We start from the raw sequence: 21,060 nt of genomic DNA on the forward strand, positions 1-21,060 counted from the left end.
AAAAGAGAGAGCGCTAGTTGAGCATCAACACATGAGAAAGTGATTGGCTAATGTCTGGTCCAATAATGGAGTCCTGGACTTTAATGCATTAGAGCAGGGGTTTTCAACCTGTACAGATCCAGGTACCTCACCCCCACATAAGCCACAAATAAAAAAAATAAGCTAGACTTTTCAGTAATGGGGTTTGGAACCGAGAACCAGTTCTTTTCCAGAACCGGTTCCATTGTAAAAAAATAAAATAAAAAAACACAATACCGGAACCGCATGATTTACATGACTTTCCGTTCTGTTAACGTTTCTTGAACGAGCATTCTTCCGCCTATGCGGACAGAACCTACTAAAATACTCAGACAGTATTTCCTGCGCTTCCATTCAGCAGCACTGCAATGCTGCTATTGAATCATCAGCCCACAACATACAGCATGACCAGTGTAGTCCAATTCCCAACCGAATGACTCTTAAGGCCCCGGCATACTACATACGAAATCAAGGAATGTATGGGTGTGATGTAATTTAGAACAAAATCTGGCCAAAACTAAGGTGTTTTTCAGTTCATTACTGTGGTTCATAACAGCTTGCCATTGCAAACTTTCAGGAAAAGTTTATACCGTCCGCTAAACATTTTCTTACTGTCATTGGTCCACGTCATCAGTAGGTGCAGCCTGGAGCTCAGTCAACATGAACACACCGCCGTGTAAAGTTATTAGTGAGCTAGTGCAAAATAACCAACATCTGTACGAATGTCCAAGTCAAAGTTTATTTCTATATCACATTTAAAAGCAACAGAAGCTGACCCAGAGAGTTCACATAGAGACATTTTCTAAAAATATATCATGTGATGTTTTTTTTGTTTTTGTTTAAAGGAATAGTTCACCCAAAAATGAAAATTATCTTCTAATTTTCTCACCTGTATACCATCACTGATATGCGTGACTTTCTTTAATCTGCTAAACTCAAAAAGAATTTCTCAGCTCTTTTGGCCCATACAATGCAAGTGAATGGGTGCCACAATTTTGAAGCTCCAAAAATCACTTAAATCAGCATAAAAGTAATCCATATGACTCCAGTAGTTTAATCCACATCTTCTATAGTGATATGATAGGTGTGGGTGAGAAACAGACCAATGTTTAAATAATTTTTTCCTATAAACTCTCCTCCATGCTCAGTCAATCTCCACTTCACTTTCACATTCTTCTACTTCTGTTTTTGGTGATTCACATTCTTCATGCATAATGCCACCTACTGGGCAAGGAAAATAATTTCTGCCAAAGAAGGACTTAAATACTGATCTCTTTCTCACCCACACATATCACTTCTGAAGATATGGATTAGTCAGATGAATTACTTTTATGCTGCCTTAATATGCTTTTTGGGGCATCAAAATTTGGCACCCATTCACTTGCATTGTATAGACCTAAAGAGCTGAAATATTCTTCTAAAAATCTTAATTTGAGTTCAGCAGAAGAAAGTCATACACATCTGGGATAGCATGAGGGTGAGTATATGATGAGAGAATTTTAATTTTTGGGTGAACTATCCCTTTAATAAGTCTACAAAAGGAATCAAATTTACTAAAATACTCTTAAGTGCTCTTTCACTCATGTGCCATCTGCAACCAAAAGCTCTTTTATACACCCATCTTTGCAGTAGTATCAGTGTCATCATAAATTACAATAACAGAGTGTAATCGGCACATATTATGGCAGCATATAGCATGTTAAAGCATTAACGGCATGAATGCAAAAGGTAAACATTACATTACTGCAATACAGTATATTACTTTAAATCATCATAGAGTAGTTAAAACAGCTCTTTTACTGATCTCGTATGAATTCTACTCATAGACTGAGGCGTATAGTAACTGATAACACATTTTCATGTCACATTAGTTAAGGTTTTACATTGAGTCTTGTAAGTCCTCTTATTTAAATGCTCTTCTAAACACCTCCACAGCGGCGTGGCCGGCGTCTGAATGTTCGCAAACAGTATACCGTTGCTCAGCTGTTTCGAACTTCTTTTTGGCTCTAAGTGAAGAACGAAGAAGAACTGCTCTGCGAATATGCCAGAGCCTTTATGAGCTGGTTCTTTTGGACACAGCAAAACACACAGCGTTACCTCCGGAACAACTGACTCTTATCATGTTTATCAGTTTCTCAACCACACCAATCATATCACTTCTGAAAATATGGATTAAATCACTGGAATCTTATGGATTACTTTTATGTTGCCTTCATGTGCTTTTTGGAGCTTCAAAGTTTTGGTCACCATTCACTTGTATTGTATGGACCTACAGAGCTGAGATATCCTTTGTGTTAAGCAGAAGAAAGAAAGTCTGGGATGGCATGAGGGTGAGTAAATGAGAGAATTTTCATTTTTTGGGTGAATTATTTCTTTTAAGGTTTGTCAGACTTAAATCAGAGTAATAACTATATGGTTGTTGATATGACAATGTGTTGTTAAAGACACACATTATGAGTTTTCTTTTAATTAGTGCTAATTTATGTAACAGGCTGCTAAGGGCAAAAAATCCAATATTAATAGCATTTTTTATTTCCAAATATTTCTCAAAAGTGCTAAAAGCGTAATTAATGGATCTGTTAAAGAACTGTAATCGTTAAAAAGTATCTGAACTAGAATTTCTTACGATTCCCATCCCTACTCAGTATAAGGCCTTATTAATAAAACTGTATGACTTTTATATTTTCTCCACAGGCCCCTGGTTGAAAACCCTGGCACTATAGCAACGTCTTAATATACTTCACAATCTATTTGGTCAGACTTAAAATCAATAACATAAGTAAAATAAAACTAGAAAACACATTAAACATATCCAGATGTGAAATATGATGAATGACTGATGATCTAATGCACAGCCTACAGTAGGATTAGCCCTCCCCTCTTTTGTGTGGATATGTCCTGTTTTTGTCCAGATTAGCTGGATGGATGCCGCCCCAACCCCAACCCCAACCCAGCCTCTCCCAAACGACCCAGACTCAATGTCCGGTCAAATCAGCCAAAGGATTAGACCCAGCTCAGCCTGGATTCAGTGTGTTTAGTGTGATATCTGTCAGTAAATTCCACAGCACTGTACCAATAGAAACCTTAACTGTACTGTGAATTAAATGGGCAACTTTTTTTTGGAAATAAAGCTGCAGACCACACCCCAGTCAGTGCAGAACAAAAGTCAGTATGACATGCTTTCAAATCCACAATTATGTCTTTAATAACCAACCACATGTTCTCATTACCTTGGCTGTGGCACTGCTTTCGTAATATTTAAGCATAAAGAGAACCGCAAAGTTAAATGATCAGAAATTGCAATAAAAACTCACCAGAATACAAAGCTGTACATTCACAAGAGCCTCACTGCAGTCCAGCTGTAACTACTGACGGCACCTCTAAACGCCACTGCGTACAAGCGATAACACTCTACCGCTCAGACTTGCAGTCCCAATCATTTATCTTTCTTACTTGCTTCTGTATCTGAATTAGCAATACAGCAGTCTACAGGCACTCTGGAATATTCCCTTCTCTCTCTCCCACACATGCACATTTTCCCCACTCACTCGTTCATTGAGCAGAGCGCTTCTGTAACTACCTCTCACATTCCGACCACATGATGACACAGGCAAAGTCCAACCTCTAGGCCTCCTACAATATAATGGCAATTTATGATTCATTAAGGAGCCAACCGTTTCAAGAACTTCATGACATAACATATTTGAAAGGTGTTTTGGTTATGCACATGAGGTTTGTGTAGCCTAATTAAAAACATTCTGTAAAACCAACCATCTGTGTCACAATCAAACCACCAACATAAACTTACAATGGTTATTTTGACCCAAAAATGAAAATTCAGTCTTCATTTAGTCACCCACATGTTGTGGAACACAAAAGATGTTATGCAGTGTTAGTCTCAGTCACTATTTATTTTCATTGCATCTTTTTTTGCATACAAGGAAAGTGAATGGTGACTGACAGTGTTGATTTGCCTAACATCTCACTTTGTGTTTCACTGAACAAGTTATTAGGTTTTGGAACAACATGAGGGTGAATAAATGATAACAGAACTGTAATTTTTGGGTGAACTATCCCTTTAAAAATGTAGTAGTCATTTTTATGACTACTTACATTTTCTCAGAGAAGAGCTGAGATATTAATAATCACAAGCCTGGAGCTGCAAAGTGGCACAGATTCTGAAAACGGTATGTGGAAGAGTGATGGTTGTAATGGACAGAACAATTAACTTGGTCCATTCAGATAACCAAGTAGAACTAAAAACTTCAAACTGACCAATAATCACGTTATACTGCTAAGACAAGATCTGATCACATTAAAAGGATAGTTTTCCATAAAATGAAAATTCTTCTTATTTATTCAGCCGTGTGTTGTTCCAATCCTGTAATGACTTTCTTTCTGCCATGGAACATCCTCAGTAACCATTCACTTAGGTGAAAATGGCATGAAAGTGAATGGTGACTTAGGCTGTCGATTTGCCTAACATCTCCCTCTATGTTTTCCGGAAGAGAGAAAGTCATACAGGTTTGGAACATCATGAGGGTGATAAATACATTACAGATTATAGATAATAGAACTGTCATGGTTGTAATTTAGGAATGGGAAATTTGGAGGGATTTTGTAGTTGAATACTCTATCCCACAAAAAAACGAGTACCCTATTACTCGAAAATTAAGTATGCAATACAAGTACGTGAGATTTATATTTTGCTTTATTCACAAACATTACCAAAATCTGTTTCAAATAAGATAACTTAAACTATGATTTTCTTTTTGGGGAAAAAAAAAATTAAATGAACAATATGCATTAATAAAAATGGAAAACAAAAAAAAGATTAAAAAAATAATAATATTTGCACTCACCCAGAGCTTACATTGAAACCAATACTGACGGCTTTAGGGTAGGGCCCAATGAAATCCGTTAATTTTTTTCCAATTCCGTTTCATTTTTTCCCAAATTCTGTGTTGTCCATTTTGTTATCTCTGAATTCCAGGTTTTAAAGTTTAATTACATTTTATCATAAAAAAACCCAAAAACTTTCTATTCAAATGAATTCATAAAATTTTAATCAAATGAGAACAGAACAAATATTTTTCAATATACCATTGCATTATTTTTACCAAATGAAGAGCTTCTACTGATCCTCAAAGCACACGCATCGCAGAAATCACAGGCCCTACATTAAGGTAATGCACATACAGTATATAAACTCAATTATCAAGTCATTTTTATTTGTATAGCGCTTTTCAGCACACATCTTTTCAAAGCAGCTTTACAGAAAATCATACTTTAACAGAAAATTAAACTGTAATATCTATAGAGTCATCATTGTGTAGTTTGATTAAATATGATTGTAAATTGTGTATAAAAAGAAAAATAATAATTGTGTTTAGAACTCCAGTGAGCAAGCCAGAAGGCAACAAAATACTCCATAAGAAAATAACCTTGGGAGAAACAAGCTCACTGTTAGCCCTTTTCCACTGACATGGTTCGGGTGCAGGTTCCTGGGCTGGTGCGAATTCTCGAACTGTTCCGCGCATTTCCACCGCAGAAAAGGCCGAAAATCTGGTTCCGAACCGGCCCCAAAAGCTTGCTGGTCTCTACGCAGGAACCGATTACATCAGGGGACGGAGGGCGGGATATTGCCAGTAACGCTCGTGAAACAGTGAATCGCCGGTGTCCTCTGCAGCTGATCTCAGTAAGCTGTTATATTTGCCAACTTTGTTAGCTTTTCTTACACTGTTGTCATCTTATTTTGTGCATTGTTTTGTTCTGTTAGGGGATTTTTGACCAGCTACTCACTAAGTTTGGAAGATCGCAGCTACCTGTTAGGTAAAATGGTGGGATTCTCAATCAATACTATTATATGTTAAGGCAAAAATCCAAATACAACCATCTGCTACACCAATGTTAATGATTCCACTGTAACAGTTTACAGAACTTAGCATGTTAATCCATAGTTCATACAATATAATTACATTACCTGTCATCTTTAGCATAGATGTCGTCTCTGACAATTTTGTTGAGCAATATAATAACGATGGATTGCATTAATCCATATGTTTAAATATGCCCTCAAAAACAAAAGTGAAAGCTGTACACAAACAAACTGTGATGCGCCATGTTTGTTTGTGTTTGAGATAGTCACGAGAAACTACCATGTAGACAGTAACCCGTTATGTCACCGTTCGGTTCTCAGGTCAGTGGAAAAGCGCATCCGGTTTATGATAGGCTCCAGATTGCCCCGGCAGTGAACCAGCGGAGCACAGGCTCGGCTCGAGAACCGTCGCATTACGATGGAAAAGGGCTATGTGGGGGCCAGATCCTCTCTGGCTAAACAACATGAATATAATATATTACAATATTAGTTATTTGTGTGCAGTTCACATCATGGTTTAAAATGAGTAAAAAGTTTTAAGGGCCAGTGTTTAAACAAAGATTATGTATGAACTGTAAGATTAATGACTAATGTCTTTGAAGTCCATCCTGGATTCAATATGCAGAGATAGAATAAGACACCCATTTCCTTTAGCATGTTATCAATACTGCATAGATTTTTATTACATGGATCTCATCGTCCAAACATCCAGCATTCATCTAGAGAAGAGCACTTATCATTAAAAGGCACGCCCACTGACCAACTGGGAATACTGAGAACTGAGTAAGGTCAATGTTGAAAGCCTGAATGTTACCATGGAAACACATCTGTATCTGAGGGCTCTGACAACAGAATGGGAGGATGCAGGCCTAAGGAATTTAGAGGAAACAGGTGGGCTGTCTCCAATGATTTGGGTTGGCTAAGATTAACTGTTCGAGTGCAGGAAAAGAATACGATTTTTACATGGAGATACTTTGGAGAGTCTTACATGGAGAGTCTTTGTGTGATCCAGGGCGAATTCGGTTTACTCATTACAAATGGCTACTAGCCTATATTGATTAAGAGTTGAAAGCCAAATGAACTCTTTCAGGATGATCATAGAGTACACTGAAGTTGAGCCCATCCTTACCATTCAATATTTATGATTATATTGCACTGCAGAAAAAAAAAGGTAAATTGCAACTCTCTATGCACAGAAATGACTGAGTTCAAATTATGAATCAAGTCAAAACAGCTGCCAGGGATCTAAATTTCACACAAAGGTGGACTTAATGTGACTTAATCCATAGCAGCATGTCACACGCCACTACTATCATGCAGAAAACACCCACACAAGCCATGCATTAAACACACAAAAGCTTCAAATAAACCACACTTTTGGTTTCCATGCATTATATATTATAAATCTCACCCAAAGACCTCATAAATGTATAAATGATTTTTCCAATTAACAAATAATACAAAATAAACCACCCTTTGCATCTCCCCCACTGCTAATTGTGATATCGTGTCACTTACATTCAGCCCAGGTGAATGCAACGATGTTTCTTAAAAAATAATGGGTGTCAAAAAAGTGGCAAAAAACAAAACAGCATCTAACAGCATTTTTCTAACCATCTCCCTATCACTGCAATGCAGACTAAAGTGTCAACGCTGCAGTGACGGGGCCTGTGTGGGGAGACAGCCAAGACTGAGCCCAACCCATGCGTGCCTCTTTTTGAGAGAATACAGAGAAAAACACTTCACTCAGAGTTCCTTCCTTCCCACATTTTACAATGAAATACTTCTCATTCCTTTGTAGCCATTACACAGCAAATCAGGGTCAAAACACACTGACACACACACAATCAATGTTACACACTTTACCTTCAGTTTGGGTTTAAGAAACTTGGACATGGTAACAGGTGTCTCAGGTGTGGCTACAAGGCGTAATGTGAAACAATGTTATTGATAAAGACACTGGGGTTTTCAAAAAAAGGATTTGTTAAAAACAAGTGGGTCACACATGACCATACAATCAAATCAAGGCCTAAGTAAATTCACTGATTAAGTGTGCCATGGTACTGCATGCAGGATTATTCTGCTCTGGCAAGGTAATAAAACAACACAAACCACAGGAAAGAGAAGAACATCCGATGCACATCAGAGAAACAGTGTACACATGAATAAAAAATAAGGGTATCCCTCTGCAAAAAGCACACCACTTCAGGTTTGTATTACACATAGATGCAACATGAAACCAGAAAACACAATGGCACAACACACAACCTTTGGCCTGTTTTCTATGTACAACCTTAAAGGGTTAGTTAACTTAAAAAATGAAAATTCTCAACAGAACTGAAATGAAGAATTTTATAAGCCCATTTCAGCTCTGTTTGTCCATACAATGCAAGTAAATGGGTGCCATCAGGCTGCAGGCTGTTTGACAGTCCAAAAGTCACATTTAAGCAGCATACAATTAATCCACACAACTCCAGTTGATCAACTAATGTCTTCTGAAGCAAATCGATAGGTTTGTGTAAGAAACAAATTGATAATTAATGTTTTTAACTTCAAAGTTTTGCTTGCATCCAGCGCTGGATTGCTGTTTGAAATGACCTAACTCTTGCATGACGTTCATTCCTCTGTTGTATACAAAGCGCGCACTTCCAACTTCTTGCGTGAACGTGCCATTGCACTTACGTCACACGACGGTAACATGATGCATCAACTGCTGGCAGTAAACGATTTTTAAAAATTAATAAAGTTTAATTATTGATTTATTTTTACACATACGTATCAATTTGGTTCAGAAGACATTAATTGATCGACTGGAGTCGTGTGGATTGCTTTTATTCTGCCTAAATATGCCTTTTGGACAGTCAAACAGCCAGCAGCCTGATAGCACCCATTTACATGCATTGTATGGACAAACTGAGCTTGAAATGGGCTGAAATTTTGGTTCTGCTGAAGAAGGAAAGTCATACACATCTGGTATGGCCTAAAGGTAAGTAAATCATGAAAGAATTTTGAATTTTGAGTGAACTAAAACCCTTTAAGGCTGATTTATGCTTCTGTGTAGAACCTGCAGCATAGGCTCCTTGTTGCCATCACATTGGTTTGCATTTACTGAATAGTTCTGCGTTGGCGTGTCTGCGTCGTTCTACGATTACACAGCCAAAGCACTAATTAGGCCTATACATTCATAAATAAACAAAAGCAATGTGTGGATTCAAAAGCATTTATTAAATTACTGTGGCATTAAAAACGAGTTCAAACATGTTGAAATTTAGGTACATATTATTTATTAGGGCTGGGCGATATATCGTGGGTATTCGATGTAATCGCGATGATTTTGCTGACAATGTAAAATTCAACAATATCGTGAATATCGCGATGATTTTAATGAGCCTTTTATTTTGGCCATTAAGTTTCATAGAGTGCATCAGTAGACTAATTTCACAATCCTTCAGGGCTGTACATATTATCATATGTGATTATAACTGCCAAAGGCTGCAATTAATGACAGATAAATATGGTCTGTGTGCGCTTCAGAAATGATTACAAGCATTTGCGCAATTCCAAACATTAGTAACTGCTATGAAGTTATTATACAATAATACAGTAGAGTTTGACAGCGGTTCACAAGGAGTGAAACTCATAACAGTCAAACAAACATTGCATTTTCCATTTCATAATAAAAGCTCCTGGTGAAGCTGAAATAAACATGTATAAATGCAGTGTCAAAATAAAAACCCCAGTTAAGGAAGAAGTAAATAGGACAGAAATATATTAATTTATCTTTAAAAAATCTTATCCTGAAAATAATAATAATTCAGTATTATAATAATAAACTTGACTGGGTTCCACATTAATAATTTAGTACTATGGAATATTCATCTGGTTTCCAGAAAATAAGTAGTTTTTGCACACATTGTTCATTCACAAACAAAAATGATTTAGTAAAATATATGAAGGTAAATAAGATTTTTATTAAGCTTTCATATAGAAGTATAAATGTGCAAATCAATGAAAATGATTTTACTCTCCCTTGTGTTAATTTAGTGAAAAACTTTGGGAAATATGCCTTTATCATTTTCAACAGATTTTTATTTAATGCCTTTGAAATTACTTCTACATGGCTACAATGGCTGATGGTTCCTCTGATTTAAAAAACAAAACACTTTTATGCTATTTCAGAGCAAAAACATAATTATCGAGATATATATATTGACTATCGTCAATTTGCTGAAAAATATCGAGATATAAATTCTGAAGTCATATCGCCCAGCCCTAGCCTGCATGGCAGGGGGAAAATAAATGAGGAAAATAATGTATGCTTAAATAATAATCAATAAATATTTTGGCATACTTTTGACATTCCATGCTAAAAAAAAAGAAAAAAAGAAATCAAATTAATTAATAACTACTCGCTTGTCCTACGTGAAATGGGTGTCATTTTAAAGACTTTACAATACAAAATTTACCAGGTGCTTTTTAATTTGCTGACAAATTAGAAATGTTCTGTTTCCATAAGTTATGAAACGTGATTTTTACAGTACTCAATACTGTCAAACATATGATCAACACATTCAACACATTATTTCACTCACATATCAAATTAAAATCAGAGTTTATAAGCTGTAAACTGCTATATTTTGTCATATTTTGCTTGTAACTTCATGAAACACAAACAGAACACAAAAATAGCAGATGCTCCTGATTGAGACAACTGTCTTAATGGTCCCGAGTCCAAATACAATGTAATATGATGCATAGATATTAAAATAATCTTGAATAAAATGTGACACTACCACAGATATACTTATCACCCTGGGGGGTTGTCTCTGGTTACAAAGTGGACCAATCACAGCTGTTGTGGTTTGCGTCGACACGACACACAGTTACATTTTTGAAGATGTGTAATTGAACAACAGCACAGACGGATGCAAAAATGCATTTGTGTGAATGGCCCCTTAGAGTGGCACCTCTATTACTTGCACGAACTCACTTTTCTGTCCATAATGAAATATTAGAAGAAAGTCAATGTGAAAATGGTTAGGTTCAACATCTTTAAACAAGAAGATCTATAGTTTTGCCTCCGGCATCACACATACAAAGTATGGGACCCTGGGTAGGGCTGCACCAGCTATGCGTAACGTCTCACTTAAGTTGGGACGTAAAGTTCACACTAAGGGCTTAGTAACTAGTTAGTTTGTAACTAAGTCAGTGCTTAATTTGGTTCCACCACCTGTTCTTAAGGCAAGACTTAACTAGTAGGTCGTAAGCTCTCCGTAAAGTAATGCGTAGTCGCATAATATGACGTTTACCTGTATTTATCCAATAAACAGCCTTCAAATGTGCACACAGAAGTGTTAAAAAGCCGTGAATTTCAGTTTCTCTCGCTACGGTTGATGTTCAAATCTTGTTTGCTCACGTAACTGTCAGCTGTAATAAATTATATCCCCATTAAAATACTATACGTACTAAAACAAGGCTAGTTATTAAACTATAGGCTATTTAGCTTATGTAAATAACAATATTCAATAACTGTATATAAAATGAATAAGGGACAATAAATAAATACTAATACAACAGGCTGGAAAAATAGACATTTATTAATTTTAATACCTTATATATTTCGTATATGTTGAAATTTGACACCGTACACAGGAAAGTGCACCGTCAGATTGGTTTCATGCTGAAGAGGTAAGTTTTTTACATAATGTGTTCTCCTGTAAATGTTAATGAGTGTAAATGTCAACATCATCATATATGTCGAAAGGATTGAAGCCTGTCACGCAAAACATGAGCTCACTGATGTCATAAAGTGAGTCTGCTTTTTTATTCCATCCATTACTCCTGGTCTGAGGCTTCCGTAAATATTTAGTTTATACATAGGGTTACATCCTACCTAAGTTTAATGGTGCAACACTCAAATATTTAGTAGTGCGTAAATTGTGACTTAGTGCCCATTTACGCCACAACTAGGCTAAGTTGTAACGTACATATAGCTGGTGCAACCGGCCCCTGATCTTTAGACACTTGGGAGGGTTCAGCTAAAATAGCCAGTGTGCAGAGCTGCATGGCAAAAGCCCCATGTTCCAGAGAGCCACTCTCCTGAGTATCAATGTTATAAGAAAGGAGACCACACCCTTCAAAAGATTCTCTACAATTTCAGCATGCATGTCGTCAGCCTCTGAGGAAACAGGACAAGCAGAACAATGAACATTGATGTATTTGTTTCCGTAACACACTAGACACAGAGTCTATGTCATTAAACCAGAGACCGACAAACAGCGCTAAATTCCAGACACTGAGATGACAGAAAGAGCAAGGTTATTTCATAAGACATAATTGCACTGAGGCGCCAAGTCTGCAAATAGGCCTGAAATTTGATTAGCGAGTGTGTTGATTTAGGGCATCTAAAAACCTCATGGAAAAAGGCATATTATAATAGATGAGGGGTCCAGTGGGACTATGTGGAGATTACAAGCATTGCATGATAATATCTGATCACAAAAACAGCCATCTTTTAGACTTTTGGGGCTTTTTGCATATACTCAGCAGGGCTGTTGGCATGTCAGCAGTTGGCATGCATGGTTATGTCAGCACTTTATGATTATAAAAGAGTACATGGGTTCAAAAGGCAACTACAGAAATTGCTAACATTCTTTCCATGCATTGTCAAAAGTTGAAATGTTGATCTTTTTCCAAACTCTCTGCATAAGCAAAAAGACAATACCGGCACAATTTTAAACACTACAGCCTACTGTAACACAGTAACAACATTAACACTATACTAGCATTTCTTTTGGCTGTTTATATCTATCCAATGTAGCCAGATCAGTGCGTATATATATATATATATATATATATATACACATACACACACACACACAGTTGTACTCAAAAGTTTGCATACCCTGGCAGAAATTGTGATATTTTGGCACTGATTTTGAAAATATGACTGATCATGTCATTTATTTTAAGGATAGTGATCATATGAAGCCATGTATTATCACATAGTTGTTTGGCACCTTTTTTAAATCATAATGATAACAGAAATCACCCAAATGGCCCTGATCAAAAGTTAACATACCCTTGAATGTTTGCCTTATGGACACACAAGGTGACACACACAGGTTTAAATGCAATTAAAGGTTAATTTCCCACACCTGTGGCTTTTAAAATTGCAATTAGTGTTGGTGTATAAATAGTCAATGAGTTTGTTAGCTCTCACGTGGATGCACTGAGCAGGCTAGATACTGAGCCATGGGGAGCAGAAAAGAACTGTCAAAAGACCTGCGTAACAAGGTAATGGAACTTTATAAAGATGGAAAAGGATATAAAAAGATATTCAAAGCCTTGAAAATGCCAGTCAGTACTGTTCAATCACTTATTAAGAAGTGGAAAATTTGGGGATCTCTTGATACCAAGTCAAGGTCAGGTAGACCAAGAAAGATTTCAGCCACAACTGCCAGAAGAATTGTTCGGGATACAAAGAAAAACCCACAAGTAACCTCAGGAGAAATACAGGCTCCTCTGGAAAAAGACGGTGTGGTTGTTTCAAGGAGCACAATACGACGATACTTGAACAAAAATGAGCTGCATGGTCGAGTTGCCAGAAAGAAGCCTTTACTGTGCCAATGCCACAAATGACAACACCTTGACACACCTCACAGCTTCTGGCACACTGTAATTTGGAGTGTCGAGACCAAAATAGAGCTTTATGGTCACAACCATAAGCACTATGTTTAGAGAGGGGTCAACAAGGCCTATGGTGAAAAGAATACCATCCCCACTGTGAAGCATGGTGGTGGCTCACTGATGTTTTGGGGGTGTGTGAGCTCTAAAGGCACGGGAATCTTGTGAAAATTGATGGCAAGATGAATGCAGCATGTTATCAGAAAATACTGGCAGACAATTTGCATTCTTCTGCACGAAAGCTGCGCATGGGACGCTCTTGGACTTCCCAGCACGACAATGGCCTTAAGCACAAGGCCAGGTTGACCCTCCAGTGGTTACAGCAGAAAAAGGTGAAGGTTCTGGAGTGGCCATCACAGTCTCCTGACCTTAATATCATCGAGCCACTCTGGGGAGATCTCAAACGTGCGGTTCATGACCTGGAGGCATTTTGCCAAGACGAATGGGCAGCTATACCACCTGCAAGAATTTGGGGCCTCATAGACAACTATTACAAAAGACTGCACGCTGTCATTAATGCTAAAGGGGGCAATACACAGTATTAAGAACTAAGGGTATGAATACTTTTGAACAGGGATCATTTCATTTTTTTTCTTTATTGCCATGTTTTGTTTTATGATTGTGCCATTCTGTTATAACCTACAGTTGAATATGAATCTCATAAGAAATAAAAGAAATGTGTTTTGCCTGCTCACTCATGTTTTCTTTAAAAATGGTCCATATATTACCAATTCTCCAAGGGTATGCAAACTTTTGAGCAAAACTGTATATAAACACACACACATATATATATATATAGTTCAAGTCAGAAGTTTACATATACCTTAGCCAAATACATTTAAACTCAGTTTTTCAGAATTCATGACATTTAATCGTAGAAAACATTCCCTGCCATAGGTCAGTTAGGATCGCTACTTTATTTTAAGAATGTGAAAGGTCAGAATAATAGTAGAGAGAATGATTATTTCAGATTTTATTTCTTTCATCACATTCCCAGTGGGTCAGAAGTTTATATACAATTTGTTAGTATTTGGTAGCATTGCCTTTAAACTGTTTAACTTGGGTCAAACGTTTTGGGTAGCCTTCCACAAGCTTCTCATGATAAGTTGCTGGAATTTTGGCCCATTCCTCCAGACAGAACTGGTGTAACTGAGTCAGGTTTGTAGGCCTCCTTGCTCGCACATGCTTTTTCAGTTCTGCCCACAAATGTTCTGTCAGATTGAGGTCAGGGCTTTGAGATGGCCACTCCAATACCTTGACTTTGTTGTCCTTCAGCCATTTTGCCACAAATTTTGAGGGATACTTGGGGTCATTGTCCATTTGGAAGAGCCATTTGCAACCAAGCTTTAACTTCCTGGCTAATGTCTTGAGATGTTGCTTCAATATATCCACATAATTTTCCTTCCTCATGATGCCATCTATTTTGTGAAGTGCACCAGTCCCTCCTGCAGCAAAGTACCCCACAACATGATGCTGCCACCCCCAAGCTTCATGGTTGGGATGGTGTTCTTCGGCTTGCAAGCCTCATCCTTTTTCCTCCAAACATAACAATGGTCATTATGGTCAAACAGTTAAATTTTTGTTTCATTAGACCAGGGGACATTTCTCCAAAAAGTAAGATCTTTGTCCCCATGTGCACTTGCAAACTGTAGTCTGGCTTTTTTATGGCGGTTTTGGAGCAGATGCTTCTTCCTTGCTGAGCAACCTTTCAGGTTATGTTAATATAGGACTCGTTTTACTGTGGATATAGATACTTGTCTACCTGTTTCCTCCAGCATCTTCATCCTTTGCTGTTGTTCTGGGATTGATTTGCACTTTTCGCACCAAACTACGTTCATCTCTAGGAGACAGAATGCTTCTCCTTCCTGAACGGTATGATGGCTGTGTGGTCCCATGGTGTTTATACTTAAGTAATATTGTTTGTACAGATGAACGTGGTACCTTCAGGCATTTGGAAATTGCTCCCAAGGATGAACCAGACTTGTGGAGGTCCACAATTTTGTTTTGTTTTTCTGAGGTCTTGGCTGATTTCTTTTGATTTTCCCTTGATGTCAAGCAAAGAGTCGCTGAGTTTGAAGGTAGGCTTTAAATTACATCCACAGGTACACCTTCTATCAGAAGCTAATTGGCTAATTGTCTAAAGGCTTGACATAATTTTCTGGAATTTTCCAAGCTGCTTTAAGGCACAGTTAACTTAGTGTATGTAAACTTCTGACCCACTGGAATTGTGATATAGTCAATTGAAAGTGAAACAATCTGTCTGTTGTTGGAAAAATTACTTGTGTCATGCACAAAGTAATTGTCCTAAATGACTTGCCAAAACTATAGTTTGCTAATATTAAATCTGTGGAGTGATTAAAAAATGAGTTTTAATGACTTCAACCTAAGTGTATGTAAACTCCTGCCTTCAATTTTGTATGTGTGTATATATATATATATATGTATGTGTGTGTGTGTGTGTGTGTGTATCTATATCTATATCTATATATGTGTGTGTATATCTATATATATATATATACATATGTGTGTGCATGTGTGTGTATTTAGGACCTGCCTTGAAAACGTTCATCTAACATAAACAAATGTCAGCTGTTTTTCCAATAATAGGCCTAACACATTGCACTGAAGTCAACCCCATAATGCACATGTAGTATCTGATATGACGTAAGGAAATACATTTTGGCGTTCATTATAGAAACTGTGAGTGTAAAAAGACCACCAGAATCAATAAAAGCCAAGCAGAAAGACAGAGCCTCTTTTCAGTGCATCAATTCCAATGACAGAAAGAGAAGGGTGTGCGCTGGGCGGATCCTCCATAGCCCAAATGAAGATTTACGTCTACAAATTCACATTAACCCAGTTAAAATAAACGAATTGCGTGTTTCATATTGATAGGAAAATGTAAATTAAAATGAATGTCTCTGCTCTGAAGATTATGATGCGTAAGAGGTTGCTGGTTTATCTACAAGAGAGACAAATGCCTTACATGTAAACCTAATTCGTTTAATTGAATCAGGTTTAAATTGAATTATTTAAAAATATTCCTGTATATTCCCTCTAGGCCCATATATTTCAATGAGTGTTCTTGTACATCGGCCTGTATCTGTGAATTAGGTTTTATTTATAATCTAGCCGTGAATATGCGTTAGCTCTGACTGCTGCTAACGACTTCATTTGGGCAGGGCAATGAAAGTTTGTCTGAGAAACGATTTTTACCGCTTTTTATGCTCGCACAACAATATAATAACTACATATTTTAACTAAAATGTGAAAATATACCTTTTTCTTTTTTTAAAACAGCTAAAAACGGCCATTGAAACACCCGTCACGGCGCACAGCATAGCAAACGGCACCTAACCTAAAAGCGCACCATTCAATAAGTTCTACAATAAAACGCAAAGGAAACGTATTTTGTTTGTAAAATGCACGATTAAAAACTGAAATGATGATAAAGCAAAGGCTTTACCTTGTCGATGGTTTTGCTCTGTTTTTCTGAGACTTGGTGGAAACGAGTGGCGACCTCAACGAATGCAATAACAGCGTTGCACGAGCGATCGAATGGAATGAGCTGCGCGAAAGTGACATCATGCACTGCAGCAACTAGCCGAATACTGACGGAAAATGCCGAAGCGTTCTCAGAGTGCCTGATAAGACTCCAAGTGATTAAAAAATCTCCATTCTTTTTTGTCATATTCTGTATTATATTTTAAACAGCCAAACATACACATATAACATTGATGTATTTGTATTAATAGATGTAACACATTTAGAGGTTGGGTAATTTGCTTCTGCAAATTGCTGCTGAATTTCAAGTTTTCATATATTAGACAGATCAGTATAGTAGACTTTTAATTTATTTACCTTTTATTTTTTTTATGTACTGAATTCAATTAATCCAGCATCCCTATTACATTTCTGGGAGTACTCATGGTCTGGAAAATGCTGCCGTAATAATAAATCTGGCTGCCAGTTCTGAAGGCTGGGATTTTTGCTGTCTCACTGCGTGCTGGCACATGGCATGATCGTCATGAAATTTATGAGAATTCCTGTAAATAAATACACAGAAAGTGGTCTGGGTTAACATTCAGAAAAGCTAAAACATTCTCTCGTATAGTCCTGCAACTAAGTGTGTGTCCAGGGGGAGAACAATCTAACATTTTTATTTATTTTTATTATTATTTATTTATTTTTTAATCAAAATTGGCATCTGTTTCATAACTGTATAGTCTGAGAAACACAGTTAATCCAGTGTTTATGACACATTCTACTTGTTGTATATTAAATGGGTTGAAGGGGTGTATTAAAACTGGTGATAGTATATTATAATATGGGTCATCATCATTCTTTTCAGAAATTAAGTTAAGATGTGAATATGAGGGATTGATGGCATAGGCTGTAGATATTGATCTTAGATGGATCTAAGCCAGTTTTCTCAAAAACTGTGTTGACTGCAGCAGTATTTAGATCAAATGGAACGGAGGCAATACAAATCAAGTGAAGACAGAGATATCAGACACACAAGTTCTGTAAAATGATGGGGATAGGATCTGACTGATAGAATGTTCTTTTCCTGACTAACAGCACAGTATTTATATGGAAACTCAAGGAAGGGAGCCCTATATGGATTTTAAAGGGAAAATGTGGTAAACATTATTATCAGAAGGTAAATAAATATAAAAAATTAAGTCCAAAAACATCATGTAGGGCATTGACAGAGGCAAATAGCACTTTTTGGGTTGCAAAGTACAGAATTTATAAAGTAGGTGTTCAGAATAAGCTTTAAAACATTTGTTAAATTGCTTAATGTGGCGCCCATTGCCATATGATTTGAGACTTTTGTTGTTTGACAATAATCTAATTGTATCTAAAAGGAATTTAAAGGTGCAGTATGTAACAATTTTCATGTAATATTCGCCTCTTTTTTTTTGCCAATGTGTGAACGGCTTGTAACGCAACTTAAAAAAATGAGCCCTTCCCGGACTTCCTAGGTTGCCTATTAAAGCCTGTAGACTGATTTTCATGTGAAGGGAGCAGGTCGCATTTGCCGTTAAAATCCAAAGGATGTGACGTTTATACGTGCTCCTGAGAGCCTTGCCTCAGTGCTTCTCTTCTGCTATTCAACAGCAACAACAGACAGTCTGCAACACTAGGTTACGTTATCTTAAAGATGGAATCCAGCAAATGTCCGGCTCCCAGCACAACACAGACTCCTACACAAACTCTGAGTAAGCCAAAAAAAAAAAAAAAAAAAACATTTACTGAATCCCATCTGGCAAAGCGGGAAGGTGATCGTGGTCGAGCAAAAACTAGAGTGAACATCGGCAGGGCATTTGATTCCTGGAGGGAACTTCATTTGGGGATCAAAACCGACCCTGAATTGGCGTTCTTCTTATTGGACAGGTAAGCTTACATAACCGCAAAGCATGTGAAATATAGTGCCATAAGGATTGATCTGTGTAATTTCAGCTAAACTACAATAACACATGAAATGAATGCTAGACAATGTTCAAGATAATGCAAAAAGACCCATTCATTAGTGTAACGTAACTTGGTTATACAGAAAATGTATACATTCTATTATTATAAAACAATAGCGCATCGATATATCAAAATGACAGTTGTGTCAACATATTTATAATGTACAGTCTATTTTATAAACAGCTACTGTCATCATCCACCAAATTTAGCTAACAGCCATTGATAAAGCTGGCTAGCTAGCTAAAGCTAAATGCAGTCAATGTATCATACAAAGAAAAGTGATTACTTCAAACTACAGTCTTGCATAGTCAGACCTATATCCACACTTTTTTTTAGCCCTGTTCCAGCACTAGAGTCAAATATAACATACAGTCTCAAAGTTTGTAGTAAAACAATCATAACTGTGATTTTAATTATGCTACCTCATCTGTCAGCATGATGTTGGTGAATCACGTTCAGCCTCTTTGTACGTTGCATCATTGTTTTGGTCGATGCTCGGGTCTCTATGGAGTGTGTGCACGAGCACGAGCAACAGGTAGCTGGCTGCAGTTCAATTAATGGCCACAGGTGTCATTAATAACAAGGGTTTCTGAATCTTACATACTGCACTTTTAAAGAGTGTGTTAATGACCATGCAGTTATTCATTATGTATGTGAGTGTTCGGGATGCTACAGAGAATTTAGCAGGATGGACTAAAGTATGCATGAAGTAAAATCTGTGAAAATTGTGATCAAATATGTAGTAAGCTAACAAAAACAAAAAACCAAAAAACATACAGCTCTAGCTTTTTCTGCTTCACATCATTTGATTCCTTTCTAAATTCTATACACCCTTTATCTTGGGATTATGGAATAAAATATTTCTTTCTAAAATTCTATAGCCTACTCAAAGGAAATGAGATCTGAGGGGCACGTAGATGTCTCGAGTCACTGGTGATGTGCGAATTGTCCATTACCATTTCTTACATTAACGATAGTGATCAATACCCAAAACTGTGTGTAAAGCGTAAAAAAATATATATATATATTATTTAATAATTAAAAAAAATATATATAAAGTTAGTTTTCAACCTATTTGTCATGTGTTGATGTCTGCTCAGCTAACATAATAACCGCAGTAAAAATAGTATGCGGTTTGAAATTCAGACTTTTATTGGCTATAAACCCGCTATGTGCTGTCGTAGACATGTAAATAATGTTGCATGTTATTCTTTATGATTTGTGAATTCAGATGACATCACACTCCGCTCTGCAATCGGTTCTTCATTTTCTAATGCAAATAGCTCCAAAAGTTGAACACCTAGGAGACTGAAACCACTCTCATCTTGACCAGTCTGATTTGTGAATTTTTTCAAGGCAGTTTGTTTTCCTGTCAACCTTTTCAAGTCCATGAGTTAACTTTTCAGACCATCATGATTTGTGATTTTTTTTCACAGATCAGTTTTTGTCTCTTAATCATTTTTCGAGTTCTGGAATCAACGGTTTACCAAAAAAATCTTTGTTATAGACTTTGAGAGGTTACATTCTGGAAACATGATCATTATGATGGAAAAACACTAGTTTTACACAAAACTGGATTGTGAAAACTTTAACAGATTGATTTTAGTAATTTTAATGGCTTCATGCATATTATATTGTGAAAAATGAAGGATATACACCATAAAAGTAATAAAAGGCCTAAAACTCTAAAAACTGGCAATCTAGATGGGTCATATTAGGCTCAAATTGACCTTCATGATTTGTGATTTTTTTTTTTTTCACAGATCAGTTTTTGTCTCTTAACCCTTTTTTGAGTCTGTGTTATAGGCTTTGAGAGGTCACATTCTTGAAACGCATGATAATTATGACAGAAAAACACTAGTTTCACACAAACCGATGGTTTCCAAACCAGTATGGTTTCATGCATATTGGCATTTTGAATCCTTAATAAACTAAGCCATAAAACCAATAAACTTCTTACAATTCTACAAAATGACCCACTAGATGGGTCACACTAGGCT

General features: G+C 36.8%; 1 protein-coding gene across 10 annotated transcripts in view; it reads right to left on the bottom strand.

Moving 5' to 3' along the window:
- Positions 1 to 17,132, bottom strand: part of LOC127430571 (spectrin alpha chain, non-erythrocytic 1-like) — a 54,143-nt gene extending 37,011 nt beyond the window's left edge. For 9 of the 10 annotated variants that reach the window (XM_051680418.1, XM_051680417.1, XM_051680413.1 and 6 more), the window contains exon 1: positions 17,049 to 17,132. The gene's annotated coding sequence lies outside the window, so the exon portion shown is untranslated. Of the gene's footprint in view, positions 1 to 3,332; positions 3,529 to 17,048 lie in introns of those variants that run through there. The other variant, XM_051680410.1, reaches the window with a different exon arrangement.
- Positions 17,133 to 21,060: the final 3,928 nt, after the last annotated feature.

The sequence above is a fragment of the Myxocyprinus asiaticus genome, chromosome 40 (assembly GCF_019703515.2).
Source record: "Myxocyprinus asiaticus isolate MX2 ecotype Aquarium Trade chromosome 40, UBuf_Myxa_2, whole genome shotgun sequence".
Classification (NCBI taxonomy): Eukaryota; Metazoa; Chordata; class Actinopteri; order Cypriniformes; family Catostomidae; genus Myxocyprinus; species Myxocyprinus asiaticus.